This window comes from Littorina saxatilis, linkage group LG16 (genome assembly GCF_037325665.1).
Source record: "Littorina saxatilis isolate snail1 linkage group LG16, US_GU_Lsax_2.0, whole genome shotgun sequence".
In the NCBI taxonomy this organism is placed as follows: domain Eukaryota; kingdom Metazoa; phylum Mollusca; class Gastropoda; order Littorinimorpha; family Littorinidae; genus Littorina; species Littorina saxatilis.
Genome location: NC_090260.1, coordinates 39420260 through 39446959, shown reverse-complemented (window position 1 = coordinate 39446959; position 26700 = coordinate 39420260). Strand labels below are relative to the sequence as shown.

At 42.6% G+C, this 26700-nt stretch overlaps 1 protein-coding gene across 1 annotated transcript in view; it reads left to right on the top strand.

The window, feature by feature from the left end:
* LOC138951045 (uncharacterized) overlaps positions 1-26700 on the top strand; it is a 511167-nt gene that overhangs the window by 241994 nt on the left and 242473 nt on the right. The window lies entirely within an intron of this gene.

The following is a 26700-nucleotide window of genomic DNA, read 5'->3' as shown; positions in this document are numbered from 1 at the left end:
CAGGCTGCATCAGAAGTTCCAGGCCACCAACAGCGTTCTGGAGAGGCCCAGGTCAGGACGGCCTAAGAAGACAACACAGCGTGAAGATCGCTTCATCAGAAGACACGCTCTGCAGCAGCGAGGCACCACTGCAAACATCATCAGGGGCCAGCTGAGGGTGGCAACAAACACCAACGTCAGCACAAAAAAAACATCCGCAAACCCCTGCACGAAGTACAGCAGCTCATCGCCAGGCTCGTTTGGCGTTCTGTCACAACCATGCCAGGTGGACACGCCAGCAATGGGCCGATGTGCTGTTCAGCGATGAGTCCCGCTTTAATCTGCACCATGAAGGTCGGGCTCGTGTATGGAGGAGTCAGGGTGAGCGGTACAACAGCGGTCTGGTGCAGGAGAGGGTGGCCTTCGGCGGGGGCTCCATCAGGGTGTGGGGGGCCTTCAGTTTTCGACACGGAACCCCCCTCTACCACATTGTTGGCAACCTGACGGGCCAGCGCTACAGAGATGAGATTGTCGCCCCTTTGGTTCTACCCGATCTACACCAGATTGGTGTGCAGGCTGTGTTCCAGGACGATAACGCGACACCTCACAGAGCGAGGCTGGTCAACAACTTCATCCAGCAGGCTGGTGTCACCAGGATGAACTGGCCGGCCTGCAGCCCTGATTTCAACCCCATTGAGCACCTGTGGGATGAGCTGGACAGGCGAGTGAGGAACAACCACCCACCCCCAAGGAACCTGCAGCAATTTCTTCAGTTCCTGCAAATCGAATGGCAGGCCATTCCTCAGGCCTTCTGCAGGAAGCTGGTAAACTCGATGCGGAACAGGACTGCAGAAGGCATCGCAAAACGCGGCGGACACACCCATTACTGAACTGTTCGGAACTTGCAAATTTAGTTTTCGACCCCATGTTGTTTCAGAGCTTGTTGACACGTAATGCGTGAATGAAATGTCACCATATTTTGGAAAAGGATCGCAGAGATAATGAATTAAACATGTTACAAATTTGATTCAATTTTGTTTGGTGGTTTGGAAGCTGTGTTTGTTTGCGTAAGTGGTCCCTAACTTTTTCCTATGAGTATATAACAGTGGGTGACCTGTCAAAACGGGCACAAATGGGTTCCAGCATTTCCGTTAGTCCTACGCTTCCACAATTGCGTCATAAGCTTCATTGCTGTCTATCTATCTGTGCAAGTATAAAATATTTGCAAAATATTATTCAGGTGTCCCACAAAAATGACTGGAAAAAATGGGTTGATGTTAAAAGTGGGTTTCTTCTATATTTAGAATTATATTTTTGATTTTCACACAGTGCACACTAAAGTAGGTAAGTGGGTTGATATGAGAAATTGGGTTCTTGCTATATTTAGTATCAAGATGATTAAAGGGTGTACACTAAAGTCGGAAAATTAATATACAATAGTAAATTAATGTTGGGAGTAATGTAAAGAAATATAGTTATTTTCAGTGGTATCATAACTTCCATCTTAAAAGTAAACAGTATATGGTCACCGGTAGTGGTTTTTTTTGTTAGGTTTATTTCATCTTGATTTGTGTATCAATGCTTTAAGGCCCACTCCCAGACAGTGACCCGATCTGTTTTTGCACAGGAAGGACTGTCTATACAATGTGTGGAGAGTTTTGTTTGACTTGTTTTACAAAAACCTTAGAAGGAAAACTCTTTGCTTCAGAATGTATGTGTATCATATGTTTGGTTTCAAAGCTTTTGAGTCCAAAAGTGAAAATAAAACAGTGGATGCAAATGGATCTCATTATTTAAATTTCTTGCAAAGAGCTAGTTTAAAAGAGAAAGAGAGTGAGATAGAGAGATAGAGAGAGAGAGAGAGACAGACAGACAGAGAGAGAGACAGACAGACAGACAGAGAGAGACAGACAGAGAGAGAGAGAAAGAGAGAGAGAGAGAGAGAGAGAGAGAGAGAGAGAGAGAGAGAGAGAGAGAGGCTAGTCGTCAAAAAAGAACAGATTCAGAAACCATATAAAAAAAATTTAATCAAATAATTGTAAACCATCCAACAAGATGTTCAGACTCGATCAAACAACATCATAACGAAAAAGTGATTAACATAAACATCTGAATTATGTCCACAAAGATCATGCAATCAAAACCCAAAACGAGCAAATAAAAGGGAAATAACATCACTATAAGTTGGTTTCACAAAATTAATTAGAAATCGTTCTGCACTTTTTGCATTCATCTTAAGAAGTGCAGTGACTGAGCTGCTTTTTATACAGGTACATCCAATTAAAAAGGTCTTTTCTGTCTCTAATTTTTTGTTGCTGGTTTGTTGTTCAAAGCTAGAAAACGTCAGAAATGCCAAAATAGAGACCAAATTACAAAGTTTAAGTCAAAGTCTGTCATGTGAAAACCGTTTACATGGGAAGGATTGTCGCTTAATTCAAATGTCAAAACAGACACAAGTATTTACACAAGTGAAACCAAATAAAACATTTTTCAAAGAAACAGACAATATGAGACAAAATATGTATTGACATAATATGGACCTCTAATCCAGCTCTCAGAGTATTTCTGGAAACTAAAACCCATAATTATAAAATTAAAAGCAACACCCATCAAACATAGATTTCAGATGGGCTAAATAAAATAAAATTGATGAAGCAAAATGAAAGTAAAATTAAACCAGGGGAGTTCCTAAACAAAAACCATCAGTGGTTATATCATGTACAATCATGTGTGATTATCGCAAACTACAATCCAACTCCAACTCACCATAATCTCACTTTGAAAACACATTAGTTCAGAATGTAATGTACTGACTGAACCACAGATTGTTCAGTGTTCTCGACATAACAAAACCTGTAGTACACACTTATCTCCAGTACATCAAGAGTAAAACACAAGAAAATAGACTGATTGTACACAAATGACGATAATGACCAGAATAAAACAGAAAAGAAATGTGAAGATTGTCAGAATGTAACAAACCCATTCATCATCTTCAGATTCAATATCAAGCAAAAGAGTTTTAACATTTCACATGCACACACCATGGTCAAACAAGTGGAACCCCCCTTTAAGACCCCCCCAATTTAAGACTCCCTCCTTTGGAAGACCTTGTTTTCTCAGACTTTCTGTTCATAACCTCTGTAAAATTACCCCCATTTTAAAACTCCCTCCTTTTTAAAGACTTGATTTTCTCAGATTTTTGGAGGTCTTAAAAGGGGGTAACCAAATGGTACCAGACTCGTGCACTAACTGAACCACCCCTGGTTGAGTGTTTTTGACTGTACACAAAATATAGCAAACCCTTATCTGAAGAGCATTAAAACACATGCTAATGGACTAGATGTACTCATATCATGATAATGACCAGAATAAACAGAACAGAAATGTGAAGATTGTCAGAATGTAGCAATATATGGTATGACTATGAAACTGATATACTGACTGAACCACACACTGTTGAGTGTTCTTAACATTAAAAAAAATGTAGCACACACTCATCTCCAGCACATTACAAGTAAAACACAGGGACATGAGACTAAATGTACTCATAGTCATATGATGATAATGACAAGAATAAAACAGCATTTTTTTAGCGTCTGGCATTATGGGGTTAGTGCTAGGACTGGTTGGTCCGGTGTCAGAATAATGTGACTGGGTGAGACATGAAGCCTGTGCTGCGACTTCTGTCTTGTGTGTGGCGCACGTTATATGTCAAAGCAGCACCGCCCTGATATGGCCCTTCGTGGTCGGCTGGGCGTTAAGCAAACAAACAAACAAATGGAACTTTGAAGCCGAACAACTGTTAATCAAGTGACAAGTGTTACTGTTATGACTGTTACTGGAACTGGCAGACCCAGCCCTGAAATACTAACAAATGATGTACTAGCCTGAAAATGTGCTAGGGAGAGAGCAAACTTTACCAGCCAAACCACTAATTTGTTTCAGCAACTTTTCTTTACCCGCGAGTAGATGAACATTTCTACTCGCCAGGTAGAGAGATAGCTCCAGTCGGACATGGTGAACTTGGTCAACCTTGCTTGAAAGAAGCTGACATCCCATCTGGATGCTTCAATTAGATGTCCGTGAACATCTCCAGAGGGGATGTCACCTTGTTCCACTAATATTCTGGCCGCCATATTGAAAACGAAATGGCGGACATTGAAACAGGAATTTTCACACATTTTCGCTCATAGTTGGTGTTTGTGGGTACATTTAGTGTCTGTTACTATGTTTATTAATGTGATAAAGGCGTTGACAAATGTTTTATTTTTGTTGGAAAAATGGAAAAGGCGATATTTGACATTTTTAAGTTATCATTTTTGCATATTCCGTATGTCTTTAATCCTTTCAATCTTAACAGTTGGTTTCAAGACTCTTGACATTGTGAAATTCAGCAACATGTAACCATCTATGAGTCGTGAGAAAGCTTCTTGAATTGACTCAGACTCAGCAATTGTTGCCAGGATTTGCGGAAAACAAGCAAAATAGCAATCTGCTGAGAACGGTAACGTAGGATTCCCTGCGCAACGTTACTGACATCATTGTAGAAAGGCTACAGTATAATGACCATATAGTCGGGTAGCTGAGTTCAGAAAAGTGCAAAATGCTAAACGTTGAGGGTTACAAGCATCCACCTGGTCTCAATGGAGAGTCTAGACGTGGAGTAGTGGAGTCTAGGTAGGTGGACATTCTGAATTTGGTTTGTTTGGCCGCCATGACACTTTTCAAAATGGCCGCCTGAAAATCTTATGCGGGCCATATCTCATGTGTTATATGGACTAAAGTGACAAACTAAAGGGCTATATTTATGTATTTTGACATGAAGAATTCAAATATGCAAGAATAAACATGATATAAGTAGTGCATTGTATGATTTCTTCGAAAAATATGTCCATTCTGCGTGAAATTCTCGCGTTTTTCAGTCATTGTTGTGCCTAATCATGCTCAAAATAACAACCAAATTACCAAATGAATACTACTGTACCATAATTAATAATTGACACTCAGCGCAAGGTCTCAGCTGGCTAAGGACACTCAGGCCATGTTTGGCCTGTCTAGTGCTGCTGATGAAGATGACGAGCACGACTGTGTACACAAGGACTTCGGGAAAAAGAGGTTGAAACAGGATCAAGATGATCTACAGAAACTCATCAACTTGTTTCAGACATTCAACCCCTTTGCTCACCCATCACCAGACCTGATTTCACTCACAACTTGTGACGTTGCCAGTGATGTTGTGAAACATGACTTGCTAACAGCAGAGGAAACAGGAAAGGAAGTCATCTCAGAGTTTGTGCAGAAAATTTGTCCTGAAAGAGACTCTTTTCCATGACAGAATCAAAACCAAGAAACTCTGCACCTTGGAGAGCACGTACACACTTGAAGTCAACACTGGAAAGGAGAAAACGGTTTCCCTCAAAGCCGACAGGGACTTGTTCAGACGTGTGATAACAGCTGTGGAAGCAGGACGGGATGTTGACATCAACAAGATGTTGGAACAAGAGCTTTGTGGAGTGCCTCTCTCGCTAGCAACTGCTGACTGCAGATTGCGACTGCCAAGAAACAAAGCTGATCTGGCCAAAATACTTCAGCAAAATTTGCCACAGAATGCTGCTCCAGCTCCAAGCACAACCTGCACCATAGTTGATGGGATGGCGATGATACAAGTCGTGGGGAATCGGATGGGAGCAAAGACTTTGGGAGAGTGGAGTGACAATGTTGCAGAACACGTTGACAAGTACTTCTCACACTCCTGCACCAGAGTTGACTTGGTATTTGACAGGTACATCAAACAAACAATCAAATCGACGACTCGAGGCAAGAGAACTGACGGCAAGAAAGGGATAAGAAGGAATGTACTGTCACGCACTCAAGCTCTAGGCAAATGGGACAGATTCATACTATTGGAGGAGAACAAGGCCAGCTTGGCCAACTTCCTTTGCGAAGAGCTGGCAAAGAATTTCAGGAATGAGCCTGGAAAAGAGCTGGTGCTGAGCGGTGGCTTTTCTGATGCCGAAAAGGTCTGGTCGTCATCTGACAGAGATGTCACACATCTGTCATCTGTTGAGCATGAAGAGGCAGATACCAGAATGCTTCTTCATGCCAAAGAAGCAAGAGAACAAGGATATCCACAAGTAGTCATCGTCAGCCGTGACACTGATGTTCTTGTTCTACTTGTCGCTCCCCAACCACAGCTCAGTATCTTTGTGTGGATGCAAACAGGAACACCCCGGAAGAAGCACTTTGTGCCTGTGCATCAAATTAACATCACTGACCAACAAAGAGAATCATTGCTGGCATTCCATGCAATCACAGGTTCTGACAGCACCAGCCAGTTTGCTGGCATTGGGAAGAAATCTGCATGGAATGTTTTCCTCGACAATCCCCATCTTCTTCAAAGACTTGGCATGGAAGACTTTCCTGATGAGGAAGTGCTCATGGATGCAGAATCATTTGTCTGCAAACTCTACAACCCGAACACCCAGCCCACGTCCACACAGCCGCTGCGATGCGACGTTTTCCACAGCGTGAAGAAAACGCTTGAAAACTCCCCCCCCCCCCACACAAGATGCTTTGAACCTACACATCAAGAGATCTCACTACCAGGCACTTGTGTGGAGGCGGGCTCTGGAAACTAAGCCACACCTACCGGCTGTTGTCAACAGTGGATGGAAGCTGGTCACGAAGGAGACTGGCGACGTGATTGAGCCCATCCTGCTGAGTCGTGCACCCACAACTGACACAAGACAACGTTTTCTCGAGCTCATAGATTGTGGCTGCACATCTTGTGCTACAAGACGCTGCAGATGTTGGCCCAGTGGACAGGGATGCACAAGAGCATGCCGATGCAAAGACTGCAGAAACCCACACACTTTGGCAGGGCTACGCAACTAAGCCTTGAAATACCACTTTGTGCCTGAAAACCTATTGTTCTGTTTCCATGGAGGCATGTAGCCTGTCATACTCAGTGATCCAGAAGCGACAAATCGTTTCTTATAATGTTACATACCCATTATTGTGCCAACATTACATGTTCATTGCTAAAAAAAGAAGACCTAACGAGTGTAATGCATAAACGTTTGTGCATCATGTTGTACTATGGTATTTGACATTGTTCTTGTGTATTGAAGAGTCAGAGTTGTTGTGTACTGAAAGTGCATAATTAGCATGATAATTATGCTATATAGTATCATTGGTGTTTCAGAAGTATTACAATTTTCAGTTTATATCATCACCCAATGTTCGTATTTTCTTGTCATCATTGATTTCAATTTGTTGTTCTCCAAAGCAATATGGAGTAAACTCTTTGGACGCTGATATGGCATTGTCTAAGATAGCAAATTCAGAAAGATAATACTTACTAAATTCGTACATCGCACAGAGCTATTTTGTCAAATATTTAATTTTTGTAAGGAAATGTGAATGTTAGGGTTATTTTTTGTGCCACCGTTGACTTTGTCATCATGCAAAACATAGGAATTGACTCCATGTTTTTGAGTTTATCCCAAATATAAGCTGAGATATGAAGAAAAATGTAGATTGTGGCGGCCATTTTGAAAAGTGTCATGGCGGCCATAACATCCAAATTCAGAATGTCCACCTACTTAGATCATGTTTATTCTTGCATATTTGAATTCTTCATGTCAAAATACATATATGTAGCCCTTTAGTTTGTCACTTTAGTCCATATAACACGTGAGATATGGCCCGCATAAGATTTTCAGGCGGCCATTTTGAAAAGAGTCATGGCGGCCAAACAAACCAAATTCAGAATGTCCACCTACCTAGACTACACTACTCCACGTCCAGACTCTCCATTGAGACCAGGTGGATGCTTGTAACCCTCAACGTTTAGCGTCCCATTTTTTTGGCAAGCTACAGATTTCAGCTACCCGACTAATATATTCCAAAAGCATTTAGCTGCTACGATACTCAATAACCCCTCCCCCTCGCCTCAGCTCCCACACCCACACGCACACACACAGACGCACACCCATCCACACATGCACGCAAGCATGCACGCTCACACACACACAAACATACACACAATCACTCACACAGACCCACACACACAGACCCACACACACACACACACACACACACACACACACACTCACAGTTACAACACGTGAAGTACGAATTTTGGGATACAAAGCATGGGGGCCTCTTTATTCATTTATATTCCACATTGAATAAACACTGACACATGACCTTCAGGTCAATGTTCACCCAAGACATTTGCCAAAATGGAACATAAAAACATACAAGACAAAACATGAAGCTGTCAGAAACAGATCATTAATTATGAATACATGTACATACGAATCACATATCTATTTCACAAACAAAAGAACACCGAATAGAGCCCCCCGACCCAAATATATAATGAGTACATTCGAGACCTAAGTCTCCTGTTTAGAGTATTTAAGACATGCAATAAAAAGCTAACCATAATGCAGCAGCCTTCGCGGCAGATATTGCGACACCTGTACAAAGGAGGTGATGGGGAAGGTGGTGGGTTCGAATTGAAATTGCTGCTTTGCTGTAGCGCGGCTGGCGACTGAGTGACCTACAACTAACCCTCAGTTCCCTCCAGTTCCAGAGTTTCACCCTCCCTTCCTCAGTGACTACTTTCTCACGCCCACGCATACCCACCATCCGCACTCTACCTGCCCTCCCCTCCCCGCCGCTACCCCTGCTAGCCATCATCTGTCAGATTTCCTAATTCTTCCGTTCCCATCCCTCTGCCCTAGATCTTACCCCCCCCCCTCCTCTGACCGTGAGAACTCTTACAGCTAAACTGCAATTTTACAAATTTTCACTTAGCTGCTACGATACTCAATAACCCCTCCCCCTCGCCTCAGCTCCCACACCCACACGCACACACACAGACGCACACCCATCCACACATGCACGCAAGCATGCACGCTCACACACACACACACACACACACACACAATCACTCACACAGACCCACACAGACACACACACACACACACACACACACACACACACACACACACTCACAGTTACAACACGTGAAGTACGAATTTTGGGATACAAAGCATGGGGGCCTCTTTATTCATTTATATTCCACATTGAATAAACACTGACACATGACCTTCAGGTCAATGTTCACCCAAATAGGAATGGGAGGCACCCATTCCTCCACCCAAAATTCGAACCAAGGAGAACCATGTTTGTTAGAGTTTCTTTGCAAACATATGTCGGTAGAAGTCCAGCATTTTGCATGGCAGCTGATCCAAATAGGAAAGGTAACAGTTCGACTGCCAGTCCCCAAGCACCTTAATGACCTCACCGGGAATCCCACAACTGAGAGCGTGGGTGGCACCACCTCTTCGGAAGCTATGGCTAGAGTAATCTTTGCCTGCCAGTGTTTTTAATTTGGCATCGAATTTCGAGCTGGCCATAGGAAAGGCCTGAGAGTTTGGAGCAGCGGGCGTAGTGCACTGGAACGATTTCACAACAGCTGTCACTGGACAGAGCGGGTGTGGTACTATGCTTGGTAACACGATAGTGTGAGTCCGTTCTCGCCGCTGAATTGTTTTGCTCCAACGGACCACCACAGTTAAAGACCCATTCTCGTCAGCAATAAAACTGTCCCTTGTCAATTGCTTCTCAGGGTCAAACACCTGGCCGAACACATTGGATTTGCGTAACAACCCGAAAAAGAGGACAAGACATGCTGCCCAAAATATGCAGTCCAGTGTTACATGCAAACGCAACTTTCCTTTTATTTTCATTAACACCTCTGGTGTTATGGGTGTCTTCCGCTGCACAGCACATCCTTTAATCCGTTCAATGCCTTTTAGTGTACTTTTCACAAGCCACGAGTCTTGCATTGGGTTGACCAATCCACACTCTATGTGCAACAGCCTCACAATGTTAAGGTATTGTCTCACAGTTGAAGGCTTTCGAGTGCGCGCTAAATATGCAGCATATAATGTAACAGTCTCTTCATCAGCAGGCACCGGCGCAATACACAGTTTTTCACAAAAGTCAAGGTAAATCCTCAGATGCGTCGAATATGTTCTTTTAGTGTTTGTCGCAAATGTCTGTCCTCGAAAAATCGCCACTTCCCGTCTGAGCTCAACCTTGAGACCACTTGACTCGCCTATTGGACAGACATAACAAAGCCTTAGTAGACATATGTTTGGTTAAATCAAATATTTCTCCACCTTTACCATGCCACCAATTGGACAACAACACAAACAACTTAGCTATGTTGTCTCGTTCATGCAACCGAGACACAGTATCAGCCACAATATTGATGCTTCCTGACACAGAAATAGCCCGCACAACACAGTCATGTTTCGCACATATCCAAAACATTTGCCTGAGAAGCCTGTTCACAAACGCATTTCGCGAACGTCCCTTGTTGATAATGCCTTTTGTGACGGTACTATCAGTTTGCACTATTACCGTTCTGCCTTTCCACAAGGGGGCCCACTGCTTCACTGCCTGAAAAACTGCACACACCTCTTTATAATTTATATGCAGCTTTTCCGCTGCTGGCAGATCACAGTGAAACACAGTATAGAGCCAATCCCCTTGGCAGAATGCACCCGCTGCTTGATTACAAGCGTCCACGTGTACGCGCACATTTGTTTGCTCGTTGAAAAACACAGTTCCGTTGAAAACTCGTAGATAAGTAAGCCACCACGAGAGATCGCCTTTAAAGCCTGAGGTCAATCTGACCTTGTGGCTTTGCTGCTGCAGCGGGGCGATTAAGTCCAGAATACGGCGAAGAAAAAATTTTCCTCCTCGCACTGCCTGGCACGCCCAATTAAGAAGCCCAGCTATGCTCTGCAATTGGAGTTTCGTTGCCCGCTTTCTATGCTGAAACTGCCGAAGCCGCTCTTCCAGTTTGTTGAGTTTGTCTTTACCCAAGGACAAGGTGCTCGCCCGCGTGTCGATGTCCACCCCCAGAAAGGTGATTTTCTGGGTTGGCCCCACCACTTTTTTCCAGCTAATAAGGAACCCTAACTTACGCAACAACCTAATCAGACAATGCAGCGCTGCGTTGCACGTGTCGTACGTAGGGGCTACTATCAAGAAATCATCTATGTAAACTACCACATCTTTGTAACCTTTCCTGGCCATGCACCTCCTTACAGCTTGTGACAAGCGGTGAAATATAGAGGGTCCCAGACAGGACCCAAAGGGCAAGCGAGTATCAAACATATACGTAGAGTGAGTGTCATTATGAAACTTCCATTTCAATCCCGTTACGCTGTAATTATCAGGATGAATAGCGACTGAGCGATACGCTGATTTTAAATCCACTTTTGCACACCAGTACCCAGGTTTTGCTAGTCTACAAGCCTCTTCTAGAGTTTGGAACTGAACTGGGTCAGCAGAGACATAATCATTCATAGCTGCCCCACGTGGCCTGCTAGCGTCGTGAATGACCCGTATATCACCATCATCTTTAGGTATTGCTGCCAATGCACTCACAATGTCTGGCTTAGTGTTAGTAACAATATAATGTCCTTTGCTAATCTGGTCTAGGAGTTCTTTCTCGACCCCGTCTTTATGTTGTTTGGCTGACTGATGATTTCTAACTTCAACCTTATCTACCGCTATGTTTTCAGGTATCAAACGAAATCCGTGTCTAATTCCGTCTAGCAAATATTTTCTGTCTCTATCATGCCGCAGTTCTTCTTCCCACACGTCTAATTTGCTACTTATGGACCCTGTTTTTCCAACAAAATTCCCAGAAAAAGTTTTTTCAGTTCTAACTAAGCTGGAAAGTGGGGGACCTACCCTTGCTGAAGCCTGCTGCGCGTTGTCCTAGGCGATGCTAGTAGTCGCCGCGGCCGCTGCTTTACCGCTGCCTGCCAGTGCGTGATCTTTAGACGGATGGTCCGCCTTACCACAGGTAGCACAACTATGGTCAAAGTTGCACCTGTCGCCGTAGGTGCAGTTCCCTTTGTTCCACTGTAGGCAGAACGGTATTCCCTTCGCGTTAGTCCGACGCTTGTTCGGTGCCGCCACGTTAGTACCAGGTTGCTGGCGCTGTTGTCCTGTTCCTATGGGCTTCTCCCGCAACGCCACCACTGACAGGTGAGGAGTATCGGCCCCCCATCGATGGCCGGTCGCCGCCTGCAGACTCCTGTACTCGTCGTCGTACATGAGTACAGAAGCCCACGTGTATCTGCACGCCAGCTCCGACACCTTCACCGTGTAAGCAATGTAATCAAACACTGACTCTTCGGTGTCCAACTCTCCGTTTTTGATGAGTTCCGCCATTATTCGGCCGTTGGCCGCCATCCACATAGCTGGGCTCACTCTTTCGAGCTTTTGTTTTTGCCCTGCCATTTTCAGAGATATCCCTCCACCCAGGTCGATCTCTTCACTCTCCCTTGCCGCTGATGAAATAAAATCCACCACCCTAAGGGCTGACTCACCTGAGTCTTTTCTCCTGGCTGTCAGGTACACGCTTGGGTCCAGGTCGACCCTGTCCGACTGGGGCTGTTTGCCTTGACCCTGGACAGGCTGTAGCAGATCATCCAAAGTCATTCGGCTCTGCTTTTGTTTCTGAGCTGGAGCCCCTAGGGGGACACCGATTGTTGGTCCACACAAAGGCCCGCCACCATTGTCTTCTTGTATCTCTTTCACTGCTTCCTTCAAAAGCAGAAAGTCTGCCTTGCACAACCGCAGGTCTTTCAAGTCCTGGTTTTCAATCAAGCAAAGGCACTTATGGGCCTTTTGGCCAAGCAAGCCTTCTTTTTTCAATGCAGCTTGCACATCCTCTCCAATTTCGTGTTTCTCTATCCACTCGGATAGCGAAAACTCCATGCCGAATTGAAATTGCTGCTTTGCTGTAGCGCGGCTGGCGACTGAGTGACCTACAACTAACCCTCAGTTCCCTCCAGTTCCAGAGTTTCACCCTCCCTTCCTCAGTGACTACTTTCTCACGCCCACGCATACCCACCATCCGCACTCTACCTGCCCTCCCCTCCCCGCCGCTACCCCTGCTAGCCGTCAACTGTCAGGTTTCCTAATTCTTCCGTTCCCATCCCTCTGCCCTAGATATTACCCCCCCCCTCCTCTGACCGTGAGAACTCTTACAGCTAAACTGCAATTTTACAAATTTTCACTTTAAATCAGAAAATAAAGCGTTATTTATCAAAAGATCAGCACATCTAGCTCTAGACGGGCATTAAAGCTGGGTTTGTGGTAAGACGCCGGCCACCAAAGCGGTAGGTCGTGGGATCGAATCCCGGCCGCGCATGGTGCGTTAAGGTGGAGATTTTTCCGATCTCCCAGGTCAACTTATGTGCAGACCTGCTGGTACCTATTACCCCCCTTCGTGTGGAAAGATTTTGTATTCATGTCAGAGTTATGAGGCTTATAGAAACACGAAAATACCCTGCATGCTTCCTCCGAAAGCGGCGTATGGCTGCCTAAATGGCGAGGTAAAAACGGTCATTCACGTGAAAATCCACTCGTGCAATAGGCGTGGGAGTTTCAGCCCACGAACGCAGAAGAAGAAGAAGAAGCTCGTCTGGCATAACGTGTGCTATTCGTCCTTCAGTAGCAACACACATTTGGCATAACTGCGTAAACGCCAACAAAGTCCACTTGAGGAAATATCGGCAGACCAGGGGACACATATTTCATCAGTGAATGAATCTGAATCTATGATATAACATTTTATGAAAACGTTGACATGAGTTGAACAATCCCGAGGACAAGACATTATCATAGTGTGCAGTTGCTGACTTGCCTAAGACAGCAGCCAGATTGAGAAAAAGTTCCAGGGAGGTGAATATTCAGTTGGCCCATGTCCGCTCATGACAAGGCTCTGGACAGCCTTTGACACCATTTGGACAGTGATCAAGAAAAGTCAAGCAATGACAAAACTATTTGAAGGCGTTTGACAAGCATCTGTGCTGCGAGGCCAAAATGCTGCAATATGGCAACGCAAACGGAACAGTTCGAAAGATGGGGGTCTTTCATTTGCACATACACTTTTTGAAGGTGATTAGGCGGTACATGAAATCTTCATGACTTGACGAAATCTTGAGCATTGGAGAAACCACAGCTCCCACAAACAATGCCGACAAACTCACTTTGAAAGCTCTATGGGCTCTTCTTTGCCAGTTTTCCGCATATATATGTCAGTTCTGGAGAACCTATACTGTTCAAAAAAAGAAACGCATAGTTGCTACTTGCCAAATTTGTTTTATTTTTCGAAAAAATTAACAGAAAATCCAATATTTAGATTATTTGTTTGAAATTTGGTATGGACACAGTTGAATGCACACACAGTTCATTTGCATCTTCAAATCAATCAGTCAATCAATACGATTGGGTGCCGAGGCTGTCAAGTCAGTAGGGGGTGTGACTGCCTTGAGCAGCAACAACTGCCCGGCACCTTCTGGGCATGGACTGGATCAGATGCCGGATATCTTGCTGTGGGATGGTGTCCCACTCCTCCTGAAGTGCCTGCAATAGATCGCGGTGATTTGCCGGCGCTTCTTCTCGCCTGCGCACACGTCTGTCCAATTCATCCCAGAGGTGTTCTATCGGGTTCATGTCTGGCGACATGGATGGCCAGGGAAGCACCTGGACATGGTGGTCGGTGAGGAACTGGGTGGTGAGTCGTGCTGTGTGCGGGCGAGCGTTGTCCTGCTGGAATATGGCATCCTGGTCAGCCAGAAGAGGAAGGGCGTGTGGGCGCAGAATTTCCTCCACGTATCGCTGGGCAGTTATGCGCCCTTGGACGTGCACCAGGGTGCTCCTTCCAGCGGTATTGATCGCCCCCCACACCATGACGCCTCCACCACCATGAACGGGTGCCTCATCCACACAGTTGGGCGCGTAACGTTCGTTTACTCTCCGGTAGACCCTCCTCCGACCATCATGTCGCTGGAGCAGGAAGTAGGACTCGTCGCTGAACCACACGTGTCTCCAGTGATTCCGGACGGTCCAGCGAAGGTGCTGGTTGCCCCACTGCACTCGGTTCTGGCGATGGCGGCGGGTGAGGACAGCTCCTCTGTGAGGTCTGCGAGCTCTCAAACCAGCTTCATGCAGGCGGTTCCGCACGGTCTGGTCCGATAATCGGTGTGGCCCGGGGAGAGCCTGGACAGAAGATGAGGCCGACAGGAAACGATTCCGGAGGTGGCGGAGCCGTATGAAGCGGTCGTGAGTAGCAGTTGTCGCCCTTGGTCTTCCCGCTCGTGGCAAGTCAGCAACGGAGCCAGTGGCTTGAAACCTGACCCACAGTCTACTGATGGTGCTCTGGGACACGTGGAAGTGCCTGGCGATTGCACTTTGACTTTGGCCTGCTTGTAAACGACCCAATGCAATTTGGCGGTCTTCTCTGCTCAATCGGGCCATCTTTCGTCGCTGAATTGTCGTCTGATTTCTTTGTGGCGAACAATCCGCTTTTATGGGTTTTGGAAGACATGGTGAGAGCTCAATATTCCCCGAGTTTCACGAGATTACACTGAAGCATGACGAGTGGTCATGCCAAATGAGCAATTTTGACATTGTAGCCACTGATAACGCATGCGTCACGTGCAGAGCTCACTTGTGGCAATGGACGAAAGGTCGACGACCAGATAAACATTTTCTGCAGTTTGGTGGATATCCTTGTAGCCATATAACTAAATTAACCAAATATTACAAGCTATGCGTTTCTTTTTTTGAACAGTATACATGCAACTGGTGTTTGTTCTTCTGCGCTTCACACGATCACTTGGAGACAGTGACTGGCTTTTGTTTCTCTCTTCATTTGCTGAGATGCTCCAATACTTCGCAGAATGTGATCACGTGAACTACAACACATGGGGAATGTTTGTTTTTCTTCTGGTTGATGTACATTGATCTGGAAGAGAAGTGAAACACTCGAACGTATTCCACCGTTTCAGGAGAGTGGTTGGGAGTTAAGAAGATCAGAACCTGACACTATTTTCCTTCAACACACACTTCTCACCTCGGAACCTGCTTCTGCTGCCGGCATGGAACTGACCTCATGTGGGTGTTCTTCAAAAGAAACATGCCTTGCAGATGCACACGTCTCGCTTTGGCATGTGCAACATTGTGCCTGTGCAAAGAATATATACTGCAGAAACCTTATTTCACTGAAAGTTTCATTGCTTTGTGAGAGAGAGAGAGAGAGAGAGAGAGAGAGAGAGAGAGAGAGAGAGAGAGAGAGAGAGAGAGAGAGAGAGAGAGAGAGAGAGAGAGAGAGAGAGAGAGAGAAATCCGAAAAAAAGCTATGTTGGTGCCGCCCACTGATCTTAATCTGCAGTGGCACTAAACTTAAGTCCTGACCTGAGACAATCTAGAAATGACCTGTATCGTAAACTACCTTGTAAGCGCCCATCCCCCTTACGCCCAAAAGTAGGGGGTGGGTGTTTCTAGTTACTTTACCCTGTACAGAATCTATTCCTCATGAGAAATAGCGGTATTTGATCACTTGGTATGAGCATGCTAGTGGGATTGTTGCTGTGCAAAAATGACTATACTCTCCGTGTAACTTTCTCTGTGACACAGACACGTTCGTGTGTATGCAAGTGCCTCGCCAGAATGGAACATGAAAACTCACCACAACAATCACTTTGCGTCATAGTTTTAAACAAATGCTCATATCACGAATGAAAATGATAACTCAAGATCTGCTTCGTATATCCAGCGTTACGAGCAGCAGCACGTGTGTCTAAAAAAAAGTCTCAAACTTGCACACACTAAATTATTATAATTGTTGCTAAGTTCATGTGTCCTGATCAAAGCCATCTAGCAAAATCCTGGAGAGAGAGAAGGGGTGGGGCTGGGTGATGGTGGTAAGATACGTGTCAAACACTGCGTATTAAAAAAAAAAGTCCGTTCATTCGATCTCTTTAAGTCAACCTAGGTCGACCTCTTCAACACGTACTAGATGAATCTGTCATTTCTTCGTCCACTTTTGGCATGACTATCCAGACTGCTGTTGCAAAAGAATGAACTCAACGGTATGACCTCATCGCAGCATATTGTTATTATTCACTGGAATTATATCTCAGCATTTTGCGAAGAGGTTAACATCTTTAAGAAACTGTTTTTGTACCTTTGTGTGTGTGTGTGTGTGTATGTGTGTGGCATGGAAGGGATGGGGGTGGTTAAAAGGTATTATATCCTATACACAGTTGTTGACATGAAGTATGGTTGGGCGTTTGCTCGCGACTGGACGCTTACAAGGTAGTTAACGTTAGAAACAAATCTGCATGCAACAATGTGGCAAAGGGCAAGTTTGAATACTAAGTCACGATTGTACCTTTGTGGTTGCAGTTTTACTTTTTTCAATGTATGAAAGCTGAAGTTAGGAATCTGTAGTTTCGTACATATTTCAAAAGTGTAACAGAACATTCATCAATTCAATGTCTAATGAATCTGATCATTATATCTTCATTTATACTGTATTCAAGGCAAACATGTACTTGTTCAAATGTATCGTTCCATGAAAGAAGAGAGATGAGGGTAGAGGGTAAAACGTGTGTCTACTTTTTGTTTTATGGGTTTCAAAATTGTTTCTGATTCATTAAAAGTGTCACAAGTTATGCCTATTTCCGTTTCTGTATTTGAAGGCATATTGTGTATATTTTTAAAACAACATTATTTTGAAAGAGAGCAGTTAAGCGGTTTATGTTTTTAACTTTTATTTTTGTTATGTCATTGTCCATTGTATTGTTTTATTCTTTGTGTGTTTGTTTGTCCATTGTATTTTTACATTTAGTCAAGTTTTGACTAAATGTTTTAACGTAGAGGGGGGAATCGAGACGAGGGTCGTGGTGTATGTGCGTGTGTGTGTGTGTCTGTATGTGTGTGTAGAGCGATTCAGACTAAACTACTGGACCGATCTTTATAACATTTGACATGAGAGTTCCTGGGTATGATATCCCCGAACGTTTTTTTCATTTTTTTGATAAATGTCTTTGATGACGTCATATCCGGCTTTTCGTGAAAGTTGAGGCAGCACTGTCACGCCCTCATTTTTTAACCAAATTGGTTGAAATTTTGGTCAAGTAATCTTCGACGAAGCCCGGATTTCGGTATTGCATTTCAGCTTGGTGGCTTAAAAATAAATTGATGACTTTGGTCATTAAAAATCTGAAAATTGTGAGAAAAAATTTTTTTTTTTATAAAACGATCCAACTTTACGTTCATTTTATTTTCCATCATTTGCTGATTCCAAAAACATATAAATATGTTATATTTGGATTAAGAACAAGCTCTGAAAATTAAATATATAAAAATTATTATCAAAATTAAATTTTCAAAATCAATTTAAAAACACTTTCATCTTATTCCTTGTCGGTTCCTGATTCCAAAAACATATAGATATGATATGTTTGGATTAAAAACACGCTCAGAAAGTTAAAACGAAGAGAGGTACAGAAAAGCGCGCTATCCTTCTCAGCGCAACTACTACCCCACTCTTCTTGTCAATTTCACGGCCTTTGCCATGAGCGGTGGACTGACGATGCTACGAGTATACGGTCTTGTTGCGTTGCATTGCGTTCAGTTTCATTCTGTGAGTTCGACAGCTACTTGACTAAATGTTGTATTTTCGCCTTACGCGACTTGTTTGTAACTTATTAGTGTACAGCAAATTTGTTTCATCCTTAATCATAATGAGTACCTTGAACAAGATTGCTAAATGATTAACAGTTTGTGATATCAAGATAACGATTATTAAACAATAATGTGAACTTCGTTTCACTTATTTAGATTTAATATAAAATGTGTTTGAAAACGTTCTTTTTTTCAATATTCAATTTGTTGAAAGTATTTTGCTTGCTCCCAGTCATATACACTCTTCAAAAAAAGTTAAGGATCGGTTGAAAAAACGGATCTAATTATAAAAAATGGCCAACAAATTAAACATCGACATAATAATTAAAAGATTAATGTGTTTGAATTAACAAATGAACAATTAGTCTTGACCTAGAATTTGTTTGGCAGGCAGAATTATTTCCCTTTGTGGGACTTCTCAAAAGCTTCTGCATTTTGAAAGAAAAAGGGTGTTTTTTATAGCCCCATGAAATTTGCGGAACGCATGCCAGGGCAAAAGGTTGTGATGCACGTGCTACAACAGGGTCCTGGCTATGAACATCGCTCATCAGCTTGTGTTTAAAGGTTGACACGCTGACACAATTATGCACAGTAGCAACATGCCCCCACGAAGAAAACTGAGCGATTTGGATAGAGGAAGGGCAATAGAATGGCTACAAGACGGTGTTGCTGCCAGGCAAGTGGCCCAGAGGCTTGCAGTGGCTCCCTCTGTCATCATCAGACTAAAACAGAGATTCCACGCAACTGGAAGAGTGCAGGAGCGACAACGTTCTGGTCGGCCCAGAGTCACCACACAAAGAGAGGATCGCTTCATTCAGAGGCAGGCCATGCAACAAAGAATGGCTACGACAAACAACATTAGGCAACGCCTACAAGCTACCACCGACACTGTTGTTAGTGGTCAGACGATCCGAAACCGCTTACACAACTTTGGCTTTCGTGCAATGCGTCCAGTCCGAGGAACAACCCTGACTGCTAATTACCGAGCAGCTCGCCGAGCCTGGTGCACTCAACTTGTGAGGAGGCAACGTCAGCAGTGGGCTCAGGTGTTGTTTACAGATGAGTCTCGCTTTTGCTTGGAACCTGCTGATGGTCGCATCCGAGTGTGGAGGCGTCGCGGAGAGCGCTTCGCAGAAGGCGCTGTTCTGGAACGACAGCGTTTTGGCGGAGGCTCTGTGATGGTCTGGGGAGGGATCACCACACGTCTAAGGACACCTCTGTACCATGTAGTGGGCAACTTGACCGGTGTCTGCTACCAGAATGAGATCCTGCAACCCCTGGTCGTTCCAGCCCTTCAAGCGATCGGCCCTCGTGCGATTCTTCAGGATGACAACGCACCTCCCCATCGCTCTGCAGCTGTAAACACCTTCATCCAGCAGGCCAGGGTCAACAAGATGCTGTGGCCAGCCAACAGCCCGGACCTGAACCCCACAGAGCACATGTGTGACGAGCTTTGTCGTCGGGTACAGCAACATCACCCTCCTCCTGCCAATCTGGGTCAACTGCTGCAATGGCTCCAGCAGGAGTGGAATGGAGTTCCCAGAGCATTCATATGCAACCTGATCCTCTCCATGCGCCAACGATGTGTTGAATGCCTGGCACACAACGGAGGTCACACGCGTTATTGACACTGATTCACATTGTAGTACATGTAGTAATTATCGTCCAATCTCTCTCCTAAGCTGTGTTGGCAAAACACTAGAGAAATGTATACAAATTCATGTCTTTGACTACTTAACACAAAACAATATCATTACAGAGTCGCAGTCCGGGATCATCCCTGGAGACTCAACTGTTTACCAGCTTCTTACAATATACAATGACATATGCAAATCACTCGATAATAGAATAACTACCCAAGCAATCTTCTTTGATATATCCAAAGCATTCGATAGAGTTTGGCACCGGGGCTTATTGCATAAACTCGAAGCCGCTGGATTTAATGGGCCATTATTAAACTGGTTTACAGACTACCTAACAGATCGAAAGCAAGCAGTTGTGTTAAAAGGCAGTAAATCAACTTATCTTCCAGTAGCAGCGGGAGTTCCTCAAGGTTCAGTGCTTGGACCTTTGCTCTTCTTAATTTATGTAAACGACATTGTACGTGATATAAAATCTACGATTAAGCTTTTTGCTGACGACACTTGCATGTACTTGTCTTTAGCCAATCACAACATCCGTGCCGAAATTTTAAACTCAGATCTTGAAAAAATTGTTAATTGGGCAGAAACATGGAAGGTACCATTTAACCATGCAAAAACTGAATTGGTGAACTTTTGTACACAAAGAACCCCTGATATCGCAGATCTAAACTTAGGCAATACCATCCTTGAAAGTTCCCAAAATCACAAACACTTAGGAATAATAATACAAAACAACTGTAAATGGGATGAACATATAAAATCTCTTGTTGCAAAGTGCAGAACTCTCGTAGCTTGCTTGCGTACATACAAATATAGACTGAGTCGAAAATCATTGGAAATTATGTTTAAATCCTTCATTCTACCACACTTTGATTATTGCGACATAGTATGGGACAATTGTAGCAAAACCCTAACAGATGAACTCGAAAAGTTAAACCTAGATGCAATACGAACAATCATCGGAGCTGTCCGCGGAACCAGTCATTTTAAGCTTTACGGAGAATCTGGACTCCAATCATTATCTGAAAGGCGTAACCGTCATAAACTAACAATGTTCCATAAAATTATTCACGACAAGACCCCCCCATACCTACAAGCAGCACTCCCACCTCTCGTAGCAGCCAACAACCCCTACCACAGACGCCGCCCCTTAGAACGAAGTATACCCCCACATCGAACAGAAACGTTCCAGTTAGTCAAACAACCTACACGAATTACAGAAACAACGTCAACGTGCATAGATTTGATTTTGACACCAAGCCCTGATATTGTTGAAGAAATTCAGGTTTTACCGCCAATCTGCAGTGACCATTCGGTCCCGCTTGCAATTGTTAAAGGAAATATACCGAGAGGCATACATTCCGCAAACTGAACTTTAAAAAATCACAAAAAATCAACTCAGTGGTGAATGTTTTCAATGTTTGAATATTTTATTTATTGGCCATTTTAGTGTTTATAAACCTTCGCTTTATTGATTTTGAATAGAACATCATGAAATGACAATTTTTCAAAAAAAAATGACTGAGTTCAAGCGCAATGATTTCGGAAAACGTTTAGTGTTCATCACGTTCAATGCTTTGGCCAGCTGTAAGCATCCCAATCGCTTGCTGTCTCTCTCCTTCATCAAGTTGTGGCATGGTTGCGATATCTGATACAGCCAAACAGCCAGTTGCATTTTATAGGGCCATACACTATCTTTTTTACGTTATTGTCTCCCGTTCAGCCCATTGTCTTTATTAGCACAGTGAGCTGTGGCTGGATCAGCAATACTGCAAAGCGCACGCTGACAGCGTGAAACATTTGCTCCGACACTCAAGATGTCAACTACAAATTACAGGTTCAATCTGATTTTCGTTTGAGAGCAAAATCGTTCAATGCACTATTTGCAGAATTTATGCCTTTCAGTATAGTATAGGCAAAGCAAGTTATAAACGGTTGATTTATAATTATTCCAAATTGGACGTTGTCAGTTTAAAGGAAAAATTATGTAATGTGGATTGGACGAGTATGGTCTCACTCAGTTCGATTGACGAAGCAGCAGAGGCATTTTCAGATACCCTGATGGATATGGTTACACAATGTATGCTAGTTAAAGAAATAACTGTGAGAGAAGCGGATACACCCTGGATGACTGACGGTATTAAACGACTGATTGATAAAAAGAAAAAGATACACACATTAGCAAAACTATTGAATTCTGTTTGGATCTGGGATTTTTTCCGAAGAATTCGCAATAAATTAACTGATGTTATTTGATTGAGGAAAGCAGAATATTTAAAATAATTGGATAATCGTGTTAGTTCACAATACTGTTTTGGCAATAAAGATTAGTAGAAATTAGTAAAGTCGTTTATGTCACGCAAAGGTATGTCTTCAAATGAATTTCCTCCCATCGAAAACAATGGCCGTGTTTATTATTCCAATGTAGAAAAAGCAACAGTATTCAATGAATGTTTTGTAAAACAATCGGTATTGGATGATGATGATGATGAAGTTCCTGAAGTTAGAGAACAGAATACCACCATTGATTTTTTGATTATTGATGCTGCACACGTGCTTACTATGTTGAAGAATCTTGATGTACGCAAAGCCTCTGGTCCTGATTCTGTTTCAAATAGAGTTCTGGCTGCATGTGCAGATATTATTGCGATGCCACTCACTACATTATTCAACAGATCTCTCGAAGAAGCCACAGTTCCTGCAATATGGAAGATAGCTAATGTAATTCCGATATATAAAAAAGGTGAAAAGGAATTATGTTCAAATTACCGACCAATATCACTTCTTAGCTGTGTAGGTAAAGTTATGGAAAGGTGTGTACAATGTCACGTGTTTGCTTATTTGAAGGAGTATAACCTGTTAACACCAGTTCAGTCCGGTTTTATTCCATGTGATTCAACTGTATACCAACTCATTTGTTTGTATAATGATATATGCAAAGCTTTTGATGATAAGATAACATCACAGGCGATTTTCTTTGACGTGTCAAAAGCTTTCGACAGAGTTTGGCACAAGGGTTTGATGAAAAAGTTATACGCTATTGGCATAAGGGGACAGTTGTATTTTTGGTTTGATAATTATTTGAGGGAAAGAAAACAATGTGTTGTGGTAAAAGGTTGTAAGTCACAGTTTTTGCCGGTTTCTGCGGGTGTTCCCCAAGGGTCAGTATTAGGACCTCTCCTCTTTTTGGTTTATATAAACGACATTGTTGATAATATTGAATCAGTGATTAAACTATTTGCAGATGATACCAGAATGTATTTAAGCCTCGATGACCCTTTCCGTAGAACTGAAATACTCAATTCTGATTTAGGTAAGATTGCAAACTGGGCCATTAAATGGAAAGTGAAATTTAATCAGTCGAAAACAGAGTTAATATCCTTTTCCGGTCAAAGATGTATACAGAAATTTCCCCTTGTTTTTGGCGATGTAGCCCTCATAGAAAAAGAAAGTCATAAACATTTAGGTGTTATTTTTCAAGATAATTGTAAATGGGCCTTACACATACAGTCTATTGTGGCAACTTGTCGAGTACTTGTGGCTTGTTTAAAATCTTATAAATATAGGCTCAGTCGAAGATCCCTGGAAGCAATGTATAAATCTTTTATTTTACCTCATTTTGATTATTGTGATGTTGTGTGGGATAATTGTACAAAGAAGCTTTCAGATGAGCTGGAGAAGCTGCAACTCGAATCCATTCGAATTATTGTTGGTGCTGTTAAAGGCACTTCACACGAAAAAGTGTATACAGAATCTGGCTTTATACCACTTAAAGAGCGAAGACGCCGTCACAAATTAATGTTATATTATAAAATGGTCCACGGCAATGTACCAAATTACCTCAACGTTCTATTGCCACCTCTTGTTTCTGACCTAAATCCCTAACACCACAGACACCCACTAGAGCGTAAGACTCCCCAGTGTAAATCAGATTTGTACAAGTCATCTTTTATTCCTTCTGCAACTAGTCTCTGGAATAAGTTGCCTGAAAATATACAACAATGTGATTATGTTGGTCTGTTCAAGCGACATTTCACAGCTTTTGATATTTCAATTCCACCATATTACTATTCCCCAAATCGCAAAACTGAAGTTTTGCATTGCAGGTTAAGACTTGGAATGAGTGATTTACAATATGATATGTTTAATCGCCACCTAGTAAACAACCCGGAATGTTCTTGTGGTTATTTTGCTGAAACTGTTCATCACTATTTGCTATCATGTCCCCTGTTTAATGATGCAAGAACCACAACAATCGGTACATTAGCTCCAGAATTTGTTAATATTGACACACTCCTGACAGGTGATTCAAACATTTCCATATTTGAAAATAGTGCTATTTTTGTTGTTGTCCAAAGCTATATTGAGAAATCAAACCGCTTTGGGACACCTTAGTTCGATGTTGGTGTGGGTTTTTCTAAATATATTACTTGGGGCCCATCTTTTTTTTGATATTTTGTTGTGTCTTTCGTTCTCGTTTTGTATTTGTTTTCGTTTTCGGTATTGACACAGATTGTGTTCGATAATTCAAACTAAGTTTTCCTTGCTGTTTTTCTCCTTTTCTTTTTTTTAATTTTTTTAAAATTTGTTTTATTTTATTTTATTTTTTTTATTATTTTTTTTTTATATATATATATATTTTGTTTTTTTGTCTCATCTCTTTTTTCAAAAAATGTATCGCATTGATCATAATCCGCCATGAAATTTCAGGAATGTTTATGTGAGCACTTACCATAAGTTTTAAATTTGTTGTGCTCCTTCTTAATGATGTTGTTATATTATCATGTGTGAAACGTACAAAACATCCTTTTTTCCTTCGACAACAGTACTCTGGAACCAACTACCTGAACAAATACAGTTAACCGACTCCCTCGGGGAATTTAAACATTACTTAACAAAAGACGACACACAAATTCCCGTTTACTTCTACAGTGGCAGTCGACAAACACAAATAATCCACACAAAAATGAGACTTAAAATTAGTGATCTAAAGAAAGACTTAGTTGAGCGACACCTTGCGGAAAACAGCGTATGCGACTGTGGTGATGGAACAGAAACTGCAACACACTTTTTACTAGAATGCCGTTTACACTTAGCTGCAAGAAACAACACAATCAACAAACTAACCAACAACCTCATACACACAGATATTCTACTTCATGGAAACCCCTCCTTGCAAACAAAAATTAACAAAAAAATCTTTTTAACAGTACAGGAATTTATTGGACAGTCCGGCCGTTTCGAACAGATAAACATGTAAAGTGAAAGCACAATCGATACGTCTACTCGTCTCTCTCTCTCTCTCTCTCTCTCTCTCTCTCTCTCTCTCTCTCTCTCTCTCTCTCTCTCTCTCTCTCTCTCTCTCTCTCTCTCTCTCTCTCTCTCTCTCTCTCTCTCTCTCTCTCTCTCTCTCTCTCTCCCTCTCTCCCTCTCTCCCTCTCTCTCTCTCTCTCACCCTCTCTCTCACTCTCCCCCTCCCTCCTTCTCTCACTCTCTATCTCTTACTCGCTAATACCATAAATATTATATATGTATTCTTAAACGGATTTTTGTTTTGATGTACAATTTTCATTCAATTTTCTTTTCATGTTTGCTTGCTTTTCATTTAAACTGTACAATGATAGCCGCCATTTATATGTATTTTTCTAGAAAACTGTAAACACCACTATAAGCATTATGCTTGTTGTTGTTTTCTCAATATGCGTTTTTTGTAAATAATGCACAAACGTTGAATAAAACAGTTTAAACCAATTCCATTTTCGAGGGTTGTCACGTTTGACACACTCTAAGTTGTCACGTTCGATCTTTGCTTTGTTTGTCATTACTCCTTGGTTGTTCAATCATATAATTTTTAAAAAATGAAAGAATTCGGTGGCGTGCTTGTAAAAAAGTGATCCTTAACTTTTTTTGAAGAGTGTATATGAGTTGACAAATGCCTGGCCGTAAAAGCATTGCTCACGCTAAAATGCTTTTAACATGAATGGTAGTATGTTCGCACCATTTCTGATGTCAAATATCTATTCCTCTCTAAAAATACCTTTAAAATGAGATGCTACTTGATCATGTTATGTGTCAGACTTACGTCCGGGTTGGCCGCCATTTTGAATTAGCCGCCATCTTGGATACTGAAAAGTCAGAAATGTGACATCCCCTCTGGGTGTCTTCTAAAATGTTATCTGAAGCCATACATAAAATAAAATTGCTTCTAACAGGCAAGGTTGATCAAGTTCACTTTTTTTAAAGCTTCAGTTTTGAGTTCTTACTCTAAGGCCTGATACCTGAATAATCATGATTTTGCCACACACAATTCCTTTTCTGGTATATGGCACTACCATTAAGCAAGTGACTGAGCCCTGGAAACCTAAACTTGCGTTAAACAAATGGCACAGCAAATCCTGGTGGAAATGATCGTCGAGATTGTAACTCAACTACTAACGGGGATACAATTTCGATTGCCGTTTCACTGCTCTGATTCGGAAATGGAGAAATA